Here is a 17,130-nt window from a genome sequence, read left to right as displayed (position 1 = left end):
AGAAATGACACGCATCTTTTAATTTTTAGTTAACGTGCTACATAGTTTTATGTCAACTTGGCACAAGGAACAGTCATCTGAGGGGAGAGAAACCTCAATTAAAGAAACACCTCCATAACATCAGGCTGTAGGTAAGCTTGTAGAGCAAGCATTTGCTTACTTAGTGATTGATAGGGGAGGGCCCATCCCATTGTGGGTTCTATAAGAAAGCAGTCTGAGCAAGCAAGCCATGATGAGCAAGGCAGTAAGCAGCACTTCTCTATGGTCTCTGTATCAGCTTCTGCCTCCAGGTCTCTGCCCTCACTGAGTACTTGTACTGACTTCTTTCAATGATGCACAATGATATGGAAGTGTAAGCCAAATAAACCCTTTTTTTATTCCCCAAGTTGTGTTGGTTAAGGCATTTCATCACAGTAATACAAACCCTAACCGAGGTAAGTTGGAACCAGTATAGTGGAGTGTTGCTGTGACTGACATGACCATGTTACTTTGAGGAAGATTGGAGAAGACACTTGGAACTTTGGGCTGTAAAAGTCTTTGAGTGTTGAGAGCTCAGTGAGCTAGCTGTTCTTTAGGAGTTTGGAAGATAAGAATACTGAGGACAATGGAGACAATACAGGCCTGGCATTTAAGTTTTAGACAGACGCAAAAACTCTTACCCCATCATTTGTGTGAAGAATCTGTGTTGGTCAACTGGGGCTGAAGAATCAGCTCTGATTAACAAGAGACCAGAACCCCTAAAGGAAAACCTTTGCTCTGCTGGAACAGAGACACTGGTTAGCTGGAGCTAAGAAATTAACATCAGTTAAGAAGAAACCAGCATTGTTGAGATGAAATCTTCTGGGAAGTGTTTCCTCAGGGTCAGCACACAGAATTTGTGTTCTGGAAGAGGCCAAGGTTCTACCTTGTGCTGACAGCCAAACTTAATAGTGTTAAGAGTCACCCAGGTGGTACCAATTTTCAAACGGCCTGGAGAGGTCATGGATGGCAACTGAGGCTTGGCACTGTGTGGCAGGACTGGAGTCCCTGAAGAGAGCTAATGGTGAAAGGCTAATGATGAAAGCACAGCCCAGTTGCAGCAAGTCCCCCTCCCCCCCCCCGCCCCCCGTGCAGTTTTGGAGATCTCAATACCATGGAATGGCAATCAAGAACAGCAGCTGTTGTAGAGTGGAACCAGATGGAACCTAAAAGACAAGCTTTGTGTGTGACAGAAAAGTGATCCAAGCTCCGTGGTGGAGCCCAGGAGATTGTGGGTGAATCCCAGATAACTGAACGTTGTGTTTAACTGTTTGGATTTGAGTTTGCTTTGTTCACATTGTGAGTGTGCCCTGATTTCTCCCAAGGGAGGAAAGTATTTGGCTTATTTATTTATTTATTTATAGAATCAGTTCAAAGAATTTGAACTCTTAAAAGAGATTTTGGAGTTTTTAAGAAATGGGATGTTTTAAAGGAATTGAACTTTTAATATGTTTGAATTTGTAGTGACTGTGAGACTCTTAAAGTTATTTTTTAATTTATTTTTATTTTATGTGTATTGGTTTTTTGCCTGTGTCTATGCCTGTGTGAGATCCCTTGTAATTGGAGCTATAGACAGTCCATGTGAGTTCTGGGCATTGAATGTGGGTTCTCTGGAAGAGCAGCCAGTGCTCTTATCCACTGAGACACCTCTTCAGCCTCCTAGTCTTCTTTCTTTCATTTCTTTCTTTCTTTCTTTTCTTTCTCTCTCTCTCTCTCTCTCTCTCTCTCTCTCTCTCTCTCGCTTTCTTTCTTTCTTTTAAATATGTGATCTTAGAGATGAATGAGAAAGGAAAAGTTATGGCTTGATGGTGGTGTGTTTGTGTTCATAAGGGGTCAATTTGCTAGCTAGTTTTATTTCAACATGATACAAACTAGAGTCATCTGACTGAAGAGAATCTCAGCTGAGAAAATGTCTCCAGAAGACTGGGCTACAGTAAACCTGGAAGGCATTTTCTTAATTAGTGATTGGTTGGAGAGGATCCAGCTCATTGTAGATCATGTCATCCCTGGGCTGGTGGTTCTCGGTTCTATAAGAAAGCAGACTGATGGTGAGCCAGTCAATGAGCATCCCTTGCCTATGGCCTCTGCAGGCCTCCGTATCGGTTCTGCCCTGTTTGTGTTCCTACCCTGACTTTCCTCAATGCTAAACACTGATTTGGAAGTTTAAGCCAAATAAACCCTTTCATCTTCGAATTGCTTTGGTCACGGTGTTTCATCGCAGCAATAGAAACTATGACTAAGACAGTTAAATTTCACATTTGGACATTAACATTGCAGAATGTGTAGTTTTGAAGAAATGTGTTTTGGTTGAAGCCATGGCCTGGGTGGCTAAGTTCAAGCTCTGTAAGGGGCTAGAGAGAAGTAGAAAGGAATCAGAGGGCACATGGATGATATTTCAGTTGATCGACAGTCAAGGCTCGAAAAGTAGGGGATCCTCACCAGAGTGAAAGGGTATACCTCGACAAGATGGCATGCAAGGTTTCAGAGCTGACCTGAGGTTTTTGTTGTAGACATCTGAGAAATGGAGATGTGGCATCCTGGAATGGGGAAGAATTGTGTCAGAATGTATTCATGTGAACTTCTTTTTACCATTAGGAGCGACTTGACAGGCAGAATGGTGGGATGTAGCTCACTGGTAGTGTACTTGCCTGGTATTTCCAAAGTCCTAGGCTCAGTCTCTAGAACCTGAGTGAGCAGAGTCAGGGAAAGAAGAACAAACCTTATTTTATAATAAACTTTATACCACAATAAGAAACAGAAACCCAAATGGCAGAAAATATCACTCATAGCAAGGTTTACAAAATGTAGGGTTTCAGTCACAGAAAAAGATGTATTTGTACAAAAAATCGGGCTTTGACTTTGTGACTAGGTATCTCTTTGTTTCATGGGAGGTGCACAGCTTAAGGAGGTATTTTTATGGGCCATTCAAATCTACTCTAGGCATTTTCCACAATGGCAGCCTGCTGCTGTAGTTAGGAGCTTGAATGGAATTTCAGCGTTGTATGATTGCAGAATTTAGGGGAGCATCAATTGTAGGGGTTTTAAAAAAAGAGCAAATTAAGATAAACATTTTGGTATCAACTATTGATGACCATTAGAGGCATGTGTACTGTGCATAACTTTAGGTAGAAATGAGGAAGGGTGCTCATTCATGAGACTCTCTTCGGGTCCTTCAGGTGTGAACTTATGGTATATCTTTGATACTGGGGGCTTTGCTTTGCTGTACTTTCCTCTTTCTTTGTCCAAAAAAAAAAAAAAAAAAAAAAAAAAAAAAAGAGCTGAAGCTAGTAAATATTTTGAGTGCATCTAGCTTCTAGGGGACCTGATATAAGATCTGTCCCACAGTATGCAACTAAGACCCTGTCTGTTTCAGAGCTAGGAAACTATGGAGATACTAGAATAGGTTTATAGGACATGGACACAACAGTGATATCTCAGCTCTCCCAAAGATAAACAATAACTGAGGAAGATATTCCTGTTGTTGTTATTGTTGTGGTGGTGATGGTATGTGTGTGCGAATGTGCGTGTGCGTGTGTGTGTGTGTGCGTGTGCGTGTGTGTGTGTGTGTGTGTGTGTGTGTGTGTGAGCTTACTCCTGTATGCACAAGTCAATGTTGAACATCCCTTTTTGTCTCTCTCCACCTTAGTTTTTGAGACAATGTCTCACTCTGAACCTGATACTCACTGGTTTAGGCTAAACTGACTGACCAGCAATCTCCAGAGATCTGTCTGCCTCTGTTCCTCAGTGACAAGATTAAGCTGCCATGCCCAGCTTTTGTGTGGGTTCTGGACATGGAAATTAAATCCTCATGCTTCTGCACCATTTTATCTAGTGAGCCACCCCCCACTCCTCCAACTTCATAGTCCTGTTATTTGTATTTGAGGAGGAAATTTATCCTGCCCTTCTGTGTTTGTAGACCTATGCAGTGTCCTGACGGAGTGTCTCTACAGACTATAGAGACTCATCTACTTCCCTCAGAAGGTGACATTTTGGACTCGACACTGTGCCTTTCAGCATGAAGAAAGGCTGAGGACCTGAAGCATGCACGATGATCTTGAGTAGGGGTTTGTAGCATTTTCCAAAGAGCAAATACAAGTTCAGTACACATGACATTTTTTTTTTTTTTTAAAGGAGGCATATAGAGACTTCCTTTCCTGGAATTTAATTTCTCAATTTATGTATTTAAGTTTGGCACCTTATTGGCCTCTCTGAATCAAGGCTATAAATACCTGACATTGTGACAAGGACCCTATAGAGTTGTAGCAAAGGAGACAAAGTGAACAAGCTTGCCTGAAGAACAAGGGCTTGGGAAGGACTCCAAAGACAGGAAGCCCTGGCAGTGCACCCAGAACGGGGACAGTATGAAGTATGTGTGGGTCTGGAGGTGTGGAAGGGTCTAGGGTTGGGATTCGGGTAGGGGTTAAGTGAGGGTATGGATGGGGTCAAGAGTCGGGAGGGGAATGCCTGAATTAAATGTTCTAATCAGAAGCAAACACCCAAGAGAGACAACTCAAGGAAGAAAATCTCAGAGGTTCAATCCATGTTCACTTGGATCTGTTTCTGAGGGTCAGAACAGCATGGACAAGGACATGGTAAAGAAATACTGTGGAACTCAGGGCAGCCAGGAAGCAGAGGAAACGAGAAGTGGCTGGAGGATACGTGTTGCAAAGACACCCTCCCCAGTGACTGGCATCTTCCGAATCTGTGCCTTCCACAGTCTCACCATATTATAACCATCTAATTTAAAATCTGAATCCAACACTGAATTGACCAGAATGAATATGGAGCCCTTCAGAGCCAATCCTTTCACGAAGCCTCTACTTCTGCTGGCTGCTTGTGCTGAAGACCTGACCTTCAGTGTTTTTTAGAGGACACTACAGTATAGACTATAACAGCAAGAAAAAGCCTGCAGGAGCCAGGTTGGGCAAAAACCAGAGATTGGCTGACCACAGTGATGGTTCCACAGGATGATACAGACAACAAGCAATGCTTTGTCCTTGTGTCTATATCTTGTGTGTCTGTGGTATCCTCTTGAAAGTCAATTTTGTATCAGTTTTGTGGACAGACAAGCACAGATGGAAGTAATCAAAAGAGGCCTCTAATTATGGCTAGTATTCCTCCATACATTTTACTTATGGATGCTTTAGCTTAGGGGTGTGTGTGTGTGTGTGTGTGTGTGTGTGTGTGTGTGTGTGTGTGTGATTTAGGTACACATGTGTGTAAAAAACAGAAGTCAACTTTGAGTACTATACCCCATACCTCAGGACACCTTGTTCTTTAGAAACAGGGACTCTAACTGGTCTGGCCAGAGCATACCAGGAATTATCCTGTCTCTACCTCCCTAGGGCTGGGATTACAAACTTACACCAACAGGGCTGAATGGTTTTTTTTTTGGTTTTTTGTTTTTTTTTAAATGTGAGTCCTGGGGATCCAACTTATCCTTCTTCTTGTACAGTGGACTCATTACTGACTCTGCTATCTTCCTGTCCTCTAGCTTAGTTTTTATTCAACTTGGGATGGGCAGACGTAATTCTGACCCTTAGTTCAATGACCTTGGACTTATTCAGGAGTTTTATTTCCCCAGAGTAAAATAGGCTGTAAATTTTGAGTTTCTGGAGCTGGAATAGGGTCCATAAGCTCTGCATAAAGATGCCTGTCAGTTCTGGGGTTTGTGGGAATCTTACAGGACACATTTCTGAGCTGGACTTTGTGAAGTTCTCTTGTGGATAAAACTATGCTTACACTTGAAGGGCTGTTGATTCTGTCTGTTTCCCAACTTGTTTGGAAAGTATGTTGAATCCCCCTGTGCCCTGAATGTGAGTAGTCATTCTTTCTTTCAGCGAATGTGGACTTCCAGGGCATTCTAAGGGTAAGGTGTTGTGAAGACATCATTTATCTATGACTAGGTTCCTGTCCATTGTGAAAACTGGATTCTTGAATGGTAAGAAATAATTCATCTTTGAAATTCCTGTTGTAGTGTAGACATGGCCACTGTGTTCATGGAGGAAATCTGGGTTCCTAAATTCCTGGGAGTTCACACACCCATCCTCCCACGCAGAGTAAGATATAGCACAGCATGGCCCCAGCCAGAAATAGCTCCAGGCTCTGCATTCCTTCCTGATATTTAGAAACAGCAGTTGTGAGAACTGTCTGTGGTCAATATAGCCCCATTGATACTCCATTTCCTCCTGCTATGATGATTATACCAATCATTTCATAATATTTGTTTTCTTTGTTTTCTAATTAGCTAATACAATTTTATTTATGTGACCCTAAATCCCACAACCTAATGATAACCACTGTCAATAGTTTACAGTTTCATAAAGTTTTAATTTTTTCCTCTATCTTCCAAGGACCCTAAAACTAAAGTCAACCATGCTAGATAGGGTACTTGGGCTGAGTATTGGTTTTCCCCACTTAATGTATTAAAGGGAGTTTATAGATTAGTTTTGAACTATAAAATAATTCTTTAGGTCTACATGGATTCCATAATTTGAACATGAAATATATTAATTTTTAATATCTTAGTGATATTGGTGTAAGATTGTTGTCAGCTTATTAACATGGCAAATCCATGGTCAGAATTGTTGGGCTAACTGTGTTTCATACACAATAATTTTTTCTGCACAGAATTTTAGTAATTAAGTGTTAAGTAAAAGGATATATACTAGGGCTGGAGAGATGACTCCATGCTTAAGAACTTGGAGACATCCTCTAGTAGAGGACCCAGGTTCAGTTTCTGACATCCACATGGCAACTCATAAATACCTGTAACCTTAGCTTAAAAAGGTCTCATGTCCTGTCTGGTCCCTGTGTGTACCTGCAATCATTCAGTGTGTGTAAACTAACATGTATATGTGTACATGAAAATAAATATAACATAAGAAAAAGAAAAGGTGCATACGATGAGTGTCAAGATATATTTGGTCAAAGTGCTCTGCACAGAGTTTCTGAAATGTACTTCTAATAAGTGTTCAAGTTCTAGAACACAAAATATTTCAAACCTTCATGTGTTTCATAGATGCTGTGTTATGCTGTGTTCTTGTCAATAGATGTGTTACTCTATCTCTATTCTCCAGTTATAAAAATTAAGACTTTGAAAATCTGAATTAGCTTTACAATAGATACTGAAAACTCTGGACCCAGTTTTGAATATTAAAAGTTGTCTCAGGTAGTAGGTTTATGCTAGCTCCAGAAATCCAAGCTCGTGGGTAGGAAGCCCTTCCTAGGAGGCAAGGCAAAGTCATACACAAATGCCTAGAATGATAGGGCGAGTCAGAAGGATGGAGAGGGAAGGTACCGGATGTCTTCCAGCTGAGGAGGTGATTAAGTAAATCCTAAAACATGTGCCAAAGTCCAGTCTGGAGAGAAGACAGGACATGGCCAAGGGTGCAACAACAACAACTGGAGTTGGAGTGGGAAGAAAGTCCTAATTTTGGGTCCCCAGGCTTGGGTGGCACCATTTGTAAGATTGGAGGTCTAAGGGCTCCAAAGGGAAAGATCTCAAGATACTATGGGTGCTAGTTATGACAAAGTTGATGGAGAGTAGGGCCAAGTTGTAAGGGGAAGAGATCAGGGTCACACGGCCCAGCCTGATGTGGAATAGAATGGTCCCTAAGTGTAAATAGGTACGGTTTTGCACAGCTGTGGGTACTGAATTCTATGTTCTTCTCCATTTTAAGTCCATTCAGGAAGCTGACTGCATTCTGAGCTGACTCTCTCCTTTGTCTTTATCTAAAGGCTGAGGGTGCTTGGAGGGAATGGGATTCTTGGGGTTTTAAGAATGATAGAGGCACAAGGCTAAAGCCTAGCATGGGAGTCCAGGCTTTCTTTACTCTTTGTTTTCCCTGAGCTGCCTTGGAGCTGTGACTGAAAGACAGCATGCAAGGAGCCTGGGCCAGCACAGTAGACAGAAGCATGGCAGAAGCTAGTCTCTAGGACCCAGTGGCTTCAGCTTCCCTCTAGAGTGGCCAGTCTGCAATGTTTTCCTCCCTGCTTTGAAAGGAATAGTCTCTCACTCCACCCCTGCCACACCCTTGCCTACTTTGGTTTTCTCACTGTTATTTCCTCTCTCTGGGAATGGAAGCCAGGCCACTTGTCTTATCAGTGAGTCACACCCCAGCCACACTCTGGTCTACTTTGCAGGGATGACTTTTTCTAGTAGCAGATACCCATTTCCGCTTTCTGTGAAGACTCTTTGAGGTTAGAAACAGAAGCTTGATGTCTCCTGAGAGTCATTTTGCCAGTTTGTTAAAAATGCCCTCAAATATTTGGTACATGTCTTGAATGTAACCCAGCCCTCTAGTCCTCTCCCAAGGGTCACAACTGGATGATCTCAACTAATTATTCATATGCTGGTGTGGGCAAACACAAGCCAGTGTTGGCTGAGTGGGAAATTTCCCTTCTGTAACTGAACTATGGGGATAGACTTCTGTCTATAGCTTTGATATGTACCTTGTAAAGATGAGAGCTTTCCATATTGTTATTTTACCTTGAGAACCTAAGTGTCTGTAGAAAGGGTTGGGTGCCATTAAACATTTGCTTATCTCTTTGAGTGGAGAATAGAAATTAGATCCAACTTCTAGCTTCAAGAGGTATTATGCACGTGTATGGTCCAGTCATGACTGGAATATGTACTTACTTATTCTCATATGCTTTATACCAGAGAGACAGGAAGCTGCCTCCTCTGTGTCTATCCTAGGGGCCACATTTGTAGACCTCTGTCTCCCAAGGTGGAGGTTTGAATCAGAGGGCACCCATCTACTTCTTATGTCTATTTCATTTCCTCAGAGCAGGGACTGTCTCTGGCTAGGACTTTGTTGCCTGTCTTTGGCTCCCTTTCCCCTAGCTGGGCTGTCTGATCTGGCCTCAAGTGAGACTTGATGTGCCAAAGCTGGGACAGAGGTGCTTTCCTTCTCTGAGAAGAAGGGAAAGGGGGGGGGGATAGGAGGGTGGGACTGAGAAAAGAGGAGGGTGGGACTGCAATCAGGATGTAGTGAATACACAAAATACAAAAAAAAAAAAAAAAAAAAAAAAAAAGAAGAATGGCACACATAGGCTCATATATTTGAATGTGTAGTCACCTCTGAGATTCTGTGTATCAGCAGTGACCAGAGGCTTCCTGCTAGCTGGATAGTGCATGCCATATTGTGGACATGATCCAAGGACTAGAATACATTAACTTTCCCATCATGCCTGTCCGAAGCTCATCTCTGTGTCCTGTGTGAGACAGGAACATTTTAGATGCAATAGCCATCACAGTCTACATTATGACTTTGCTTGACTTATTATGACTTATTATTATTATTGACTTATGGGTAAGTGTCCTGTGAGTATCCAGGGCAGGCCACGGTAAACTAGCATGTTTAGTAGGTTTAGAATTATTGCTGCGTTTGAACTTAAACTTTCAGTTCTGGTGCATTGTCCAGGATGAACCCTCATTGCTAGGCTAAGCAGCATCTGTGGTTTTACTCTGTCTGTGGTCTTACAGAGCTGAGAAATTCCTGTTGTCTTTCCACTGATTCAGGAAACTGTTGGCCACCGTATAAGATACAAATAAAAATGCTGTCTCCATAGCCACTTTCTTTGGAAATTTAGAAAAATGCATGCACAAAGTTTCCCACAGTCTTTTTAATTTTGTCTTAAGCCCCACATTTATTTATGAGCTCTTCATTTCTCTGTAGGGCATTTTGTATAATTTTTTTTTCCATCTCATTCACAGATCTTTTCTTGAGCTACTTCCACGCAGGCAAGTAGCCATTGAGTTGGAAATTCTTTGCATTGTATTTTCCAATTTCAGGAGACTGCCTTGTTTTCTTTCCACTCTCACTGATCATTATTATTATTATTATTATTATTGGATAAAATTTTCTTTCTGAGATCATTTCAAGCCTGTTAGGACTTTATGTGTGGTGAGAAGGGTCATTTTGGAAGACATTTCTCTGATTATTCTGTATCCGGGCCCTCAATGGAGCCGTCTCTTCCTGTTGCTTTGTTGCTTCTCTGACTATGGTTATCATCTGTTCTTCTCATTGTTCCTTTCTCTAGGCAGGCACGGAAGGCAGAAGTCCTTCAGAACAACCAGGACTGTGCAGTGTTTCCCCAGGTACCGCAGCAGCCTCACTTTAAGTGAACATCACGACTGGAGATTTTCAGATAGTAAATTTCCACAGCTCCTTTCATCTCCCCACACTTCTCCCAGCTCCACTGAGAACTTCCTGCTGAGACAAAAGGTGTGTGTGTGTGTGGGGGGGTATTTTTGTTCTACCCTTGCTACAACGTTATGGCTCCTCTGGGGTCCTAGTTTTTCAGAGGGGAAGCCGTATTTAATGTGTTCATGTTGATTCAGACTTCAGTTTCTACATTTTTTTAAATTCAAGTCACCCTATAAGGTCTTAAAATTTTAAACCCCAAAATACTGCTTCTAGCAGTTTCCCAAGGCTAGAGAGAGCTCTGTGTTCAGCTTACTGTTGCAGGATTAATGACTCAGCAGTTAAGAGCACTTACAGAGGTCCTGAGTTCAATTCCCAGCAACCACAGGTTGGCTTATAACCATCTGTAATGAGATCCGATGCCCTCTTCTGGTGTGTCTGAAGGGAGCAACAGTGTATTCACATACATATAATAAATGAATCTTAAAAAAAAAAAAAAAAGTGGCATCACTTTTTTTTTTTTAATCCATTTTGGTTTATAACACCTGTAGAGGTCAAAGGGTAACTTGTAGGTGTCAGTTCTCTCCTATCACCAAGTGAGTTCTGGCAGCTAATCCTGGTCATTGGGCTTAGTGATAAAATGTCCTCATATACTGAGCCATCTTCCTCCCAAACAGGCAGCCTTATTTCATTTATAAGTATCCAGAAGCAATTGTGCAGATTCAAATCTCTTCCACAGCTTTGACTTCTTTATCTGATGGCTCCTAGAAAAACAGAGGCTCAGGGCAATGCTACTGAGGACACAAATAGAAGGCTCCATCTGGATTTATTAGACAGGACACCAGTAGCGGTTTATTGTGACTCTGGCACTTAAGGGGACCTTTCATTTTCATGTTGCTTGACCTCTGATGTCAGTATTGACTCTTCGTTTTCCAAAAGTCCTTTCTTGTTGGGTAGACATTCCTGCACTGAATAGATTTTATTTTGCCTGGACTGAGACCTGGATGACAATGCTTGTGACCTTAGGATAAGTCTTGAGGTTCTGTACTAAGGAAGAACACCCAGAAAAAGCCTCAGTCAATCCCTGGGGTACCGTTTTTGGCTGGCTTACTACCCTCCACCTCTTTCCAGCCAGCAAGGCACACAGACTCAGTTTATATGGGAAGCTAGAGGACCACTATTTGTATCTGTATATATGGGATGCTGGAAAGTTTACAGCCCTTTTTGTAGTCTTTTTGTAGTCTCATAGTCTTCACTCAAGAATAGGGAGAAAAATCTTTTGGATAGTGTTTAGGAGAGAATTTAAAAAAAAAATGTTGTCCATGGTTTCTTCCTACTAATTGTGAAGCAGTTTATTCAAACTCTGATTTGTAGAGTGCATCTATAACTCTATTTCTATATCTATTCCATTTGGTTCCAAAAGAAGTGGCAGACCTTCATTCTGTGCTGAGTTGCTGTGATGATCATTTACCCTTCGGTTTCAGTTTTGTGTTCAGAGCACTTGGTTCTTCATTTGTTTCATGTGGGTCATGTTCTGTATTACAGACACCGGTATTCTCCCCATTCCAGAGCCTGGGAACCGAAATTTATAGTATTTCATAGTCATGAAGCTAAATAGATAAAGATGAGACTGGACTGACTTTGAAGCCCATATATGTGCTACAATTTGCCAGCTTCTCTGTCCACAGCTATGAACACACACACAAAACAGTCTATTATATATCTATCCATCTGTCTATCTGTCTATCTATCTATCTATCTATCTATCTATCTATCTATCTATCATATATTTGGGGAGAGCGAGCGAGTGAGCGAGCGAGAGAGAGAGAGAAAGAGAGAGAGAGAAGAGAGATTTTCTCAGGGAATATTTCAGAGCTCTGATAAAGACTTCTGATCAGAGCAGTAATGGTTTCCAGGGACCTAATGTGGGCTCATCTGGAAGGATAAGTGACGAAATTAACCTTCCTTCCAGTTAGTGAAGCAATAAAAAAAAAAAAAATCTAATTGCCTAGATCAAATTCCTCATAGAGTTTGAGCTATATGTGATGTAGAGTCTGCACACTTCATAAACAAAATAGACACTCCTGTTACATATTGCAGAAAGAAGGATCTAGAAGACCAATGGAAGCTGTCTGCTTTTTGATTTGTTTTATGAATGCCAAGAGAGGTATTCCTCTGATCATTTTATAAAGGAATAAGGTGTTTGATGTGTATAAGAGCCATGCTTCCTAAGTGTGTGACAGATCACAGAGATCAAAGAGCTTTTCTATTCATTCACATTTACTTTCAAGTATCTATAAACATGTAAACAGTCCTGTTAAAATATAAGTAACATGCATCTAGATAGGCTTTTGAGAGAGAGAGAGAGAGGGAGGGAGCGAGGGAGGGAGGGACGGACGGCGGGAGAGAGAGAGAGAGAGAGAGAGAGAGAGAGAGAGAGAGAGAGAGAGAGAGAGAGATTTCTAAGACAAGAATGTGACCTCCTTTTCAATGTCACCAGACACTTTTGAGACCCTACCCGATTTCTCAGTAAAATATTGTGTGCTCACAATGAAAAGCTTATTGGAGAAACAGGTATGGAATTACTAGCCCCAGGGTGGCACCAGGAACTGGAAACTCGGTAATGAGAGTAGTCCCTGGGGGAGGGGACCCAGGAGACAATACCAGCAAAAGCAGAGTGCTGCAGAGTCTTAAATAGAGCACACACTTCTCTCCCTATCCCTGGACTGCCCACCCCACCTGCCTGGTCCTGTGATCTCTACAATACTTTCATTTTTATCTGACATAATTTAGTAAGAGGACAAGAAACAGTTTCACAAGGGACCCAGAAGATAGTGCCGCAAGTGTGTGCAAAGAAAGCTTTACAGAAGATTATAGGATCATAGATACATGCAAATGAAAGCTTTACAGGAGATAGGACCATGGATATCTGCAAGTGGAAGCTTTACCTTATACCTAATTTAGGGGACTGGTTTGTTTTTCATGTTGAGTTAGCTATCAGTGAAGGCATTTATTGAAAATTGACAAAGGGTCTTTTTCTGAGGTGTCCCACCCACCCTGATTCAGCTGTGCCTCAGGTGTCTGCAATGGTACTCAAGTAGCTTGTGGACCAGAGACCACTGTAGTCCTATCTTCTGTATCTTTGCTCTCTAGCTGTTTGGATACTAAACACTGTTGGTCATGTCATCAAATGCCCCACCCCTACCCTTGTCCTTTCATCCTCTTAGCGAAACATCGTATCCAAGAACTTGCAAATGCTTAGTCACCTCTGTTAGTCAAAGTGCCTCAGGTTATAGATTTACATCTTTTTTCATTTTGAAACCAGATGAGGACAAATGTTACTCTCATTTACTTGTTTGTTTATGAGACAACTTCTTGCTTTATAGCCTAGGCTAGCTTGGAACACTTTCTGTAGTTTAGATTGTCTTTGAAGCCATCATCTTCCTGCCTCAGCTTGCATAGGAATACTTTCAGTTTTTATTGATGGTACTCCAGGGATGTTTCCTAGAGCTACAGTTGATTTCACTCACTGCGCACACACCCCTCTTGTTAAAGGCTCAGGCTGTGGTGAGTGTCTGAGCATGTGCTGTGAAGCACATGTTTTAGCTGAAGAAGCCCTGTAGAGTCTGCATGTACTTCTTTCTGTCAGAGAAATCCACATTTATTTTTTAGATGGGCCTATCATTTAAATCATTTTCCTATAGAAGTCAGCAAACTTCATTAAAAATGATTTTCGGGAACTATCCCTATATCTTAATATACATCAAGATAGTTTTTATTACATTGTATTATTTCTCAATCTCCCTGGGCCCTCTGTGTGTGTATATATCTGTGTTTTCTCATGTGTGTGTGTGTGTGTGTCTGTATGCTATGGTGTGCTTGTGAAAGTCTTTCTTAAGTGTCGTCACTGTTGATATTCCATTGCCCCCTGCCGTAGATAAAAGACACACTTTTCTGGTAGATGCTCTGATTTTGGTTCTTGCAAACTTTTTGCTCTCTCTTCTGCCATGTTCCCTGCGCCTTAAGTAAGGTGCTGTGTTGTGGATGTCTCAGTTGGGGCTGGACATCATATGGCCCCTAGTCCTCTACACTTTGAACCATTATGACTTTCTGTAATATTCTCTGCCTGCTACAGAAAGAAATGTCTCATTGATAAAGGGTAAGAGTTGCACACATCTGTGGGTGTAAGGCGAAGCACTTAGAACATAGGCAGGAATTATGCTGGGAAGTTTAATAGTCCCTAAAGTAGCTTGGATGATCACTGACATTGAGACTAGAAAGCTCTGTAGTCTGAGACCTGTGACAGTCACACTTCACAGCAGCTTACTGCAGTCCCTTTCCTCTTGACATCTACTTAGTTACCAATTTCATGCTTACATTTTTTTCTAAATATTATCTAAAAGACGTGTATTGATTTTCTGGTGCCTATTATCTTGTTTCTTTATTTTTATGTTTATGCTTCCAGGTCGGGGGACAGGATATTATTGTATAGCACAAGTGGTCCTTGAACTTATCGTGCAGCCTACACTGAGGTCAAACTCACAGAAATCCTTCTGCCTTCAGTTCTGGAATGCTGAGTTTACAGGCCTGTACCACTATGCCTGAATTTTGTATACATTTGGCTCTTGTTTTAATGTGGCTGACAATAGCATATACCACTCCAATACTGCCTTTTTCTGGCTTTGTTTTTCTAATATATGAATTTTCTATTTCTTTGCAGGAAATGTTCTAAGCCACTTAATCTTCCACTGAGCTTAGTTTAGTTAAAACTAGACAAGTTAATCCTTAGGTTCACTCACCTGAGCTCGAGCCACTGTAGAGCACATGTCTGTGCCAAGCCAAGCTCAGCTGAATAGTGTAATTCTCATCTTTCTCTCAGGAAAGCATTGATCTCTCTTTACAGGGAAACGCCTGGCTGAGGATGGGCTCCAAAACCGCGCTGCACACTCAGCCTCAGTGTCACAAACATAGCTACTTTTAAAAGATACTCCAACATGAAAAGTGCAGTTTATGTTTACAAGCCAATCAGTGACTCTCATATTTAACCTTGAATGTTTTCAACCTAAGGGACCGAGAGAGTCCATCTTGCCTCTTGGGTCTCCTGAGCATGGCAAGCTCTGTCACTCAGTAGCTATCAGTGACCTAGAATGCTTTGGTGTTTAGAGAACAATCCACATCATTAGTTTTCCAAACTGAAAATGTGTCCCTGGATTAACCTGAGGTGGGGACTTTAAGACTGTGATCTACCAACTGCCCCAGTATGGGTTCAGAGCATTCGTCTCTGGGATGTGGCTGTTTACAGTGAACTATAAGGTTGACCCTTTCTCACTGTGAAGATTAAAACCTGGTTGAAAAATGCCAGAATACCTATTTGGAGCTTGAGTACACTAGCAGGACTCAAATATCAAAGGCCACCCTCTCCTATGACTCAAAAAAACAAAAAAAAAAGTATAGCTCTGATTGTCAAGTTGGAATTTGTAACCCGTGTAAACGTTGTATTTAAAACCTTGCTTTGACATGGATTCATTACGTTAAATTTTCCACTAATTACTGACATTTTCTTTAATGTGTACATGTGGGAAACATGAGGATGTGATTACTCCCAGTTAAATGTGTAAGCAGTAACAAGCATATTATATGTTTTCTTTGGTTATTTTTTTTGGTCACTCTAGGCTTCTTGAAAATCAGGCTTTTCTTTTTAGCATCTCAGTACAATGTTTTGTTTTCTGCAACCAAACAAATGTATGCAATGTAAAAGTGAAAATGTCCTGCATGTGTGTGTCCATGTGCATGTGAATGTGTGCATATATTTGTGTATAGGCATGTGTGTGTGTGCAAGTCTTTGTATGTATTTGTGTGTGGGCACCTGTGTATATTTGTGTGTATGCATGTGTGTGCATGTGTGTATGTGTTCCAGTCTGTGAATGTATGTGTGTGCACATGTGTGTGTGCATGTGTGTGTGTTTGTGTGTGTACACACATGAGTGTGTGCATGTGTTTGTGTGTGTATGTGTGTGCATTTTGTGTATGCTCTCGACTGACTGTGGAGTACTGTTGATTCATTTCACGTAAAATTTTCTAGCTACAGCCTTTCAAGCTGATATGTGAGTAGCTGACTGAAGCTCAGGATGACTTCTCTGGCGTGGGAACTGGGTCTCTGAACAATTGTACAGCACATAGTTTGTAGACAAGGAGTTGGAGTCTTGAGAAAGAATACCCAGGGACCTGGAGGAACAAATCATTCTAAAAGTTATCCTGAAGCTCAGTCTGAATCTTTGAAGGCATGAAATGTAACTGTAATGGAGAATCTCAATGTACTTTTTTATTTGATGTTTGCTGCAGGGATTTTTCCCAGGATCTTCTTGCCAGCTCTACCCACACTCATATGATTTCTTGAAGGTAGCAAACCCACAGAACAGTGCTTCTTCTGGTTGAGCTTTTTCACTGGTCAAGAGAATGGTTCAGGAGGACTGCTTGTCCCCTTTGGTGACAGCATCACCATAGTAACAGAGGAGACTCTCCATACATCCCCACTGGCTCCTGAGAGGAAAGAAGCTTTGTGTCTCAGCTTCTCTCCTGTAACTCAGTACAGAGGTCAGCCTCCTGCTTGGCTTCCTCTGTGCTCTGTGCTGTTTGATTTTTAATCCCATCCCCTTCCTGTTTCTAACCTAGTTATCTTGTTCTAACATTACCAGTATATGTAGCTTGCACTTGCTGAAAGAAATGCCCTTCTGGGATAAAAACCATGCTTAGCAGAGCTTCACATGAACAGAATTCACAGCTGGGGAAGGATTTCAGTGCATTCCATCTCAGCCAGCACAGGCAGAGGCAGTGAGGCTGCTCCAGGGCTCTACAACCTAGAAACAGAGACCACAGGAAGAGTCAGGCCAGACTCACAAACGAGCCAGTGGCCCTCTCTTTCACCCGAATTTGGGCTAATTGCTCTGATAGTTCTGCACTT

The sequence above is a fragment of the Arvicanthis niloticus genome, chromosome 11 (assembly GCF_011762505.2).
Source record: "Arvicanthis niloticus isolate mArvNil1 chromosome 11, mArvNil1.pat.X, whole genome shotgun sequence".
Taxonomy (NCBI): domain Eukaryota; kingdom Metazoa; phylum Chordata; class Mammalia; order Rodentia; family Muridae; genus Arvicanthis; species Arvicanthis niloticus.
Note: the sequence above shows the minus strand (reverse complement) of the source record.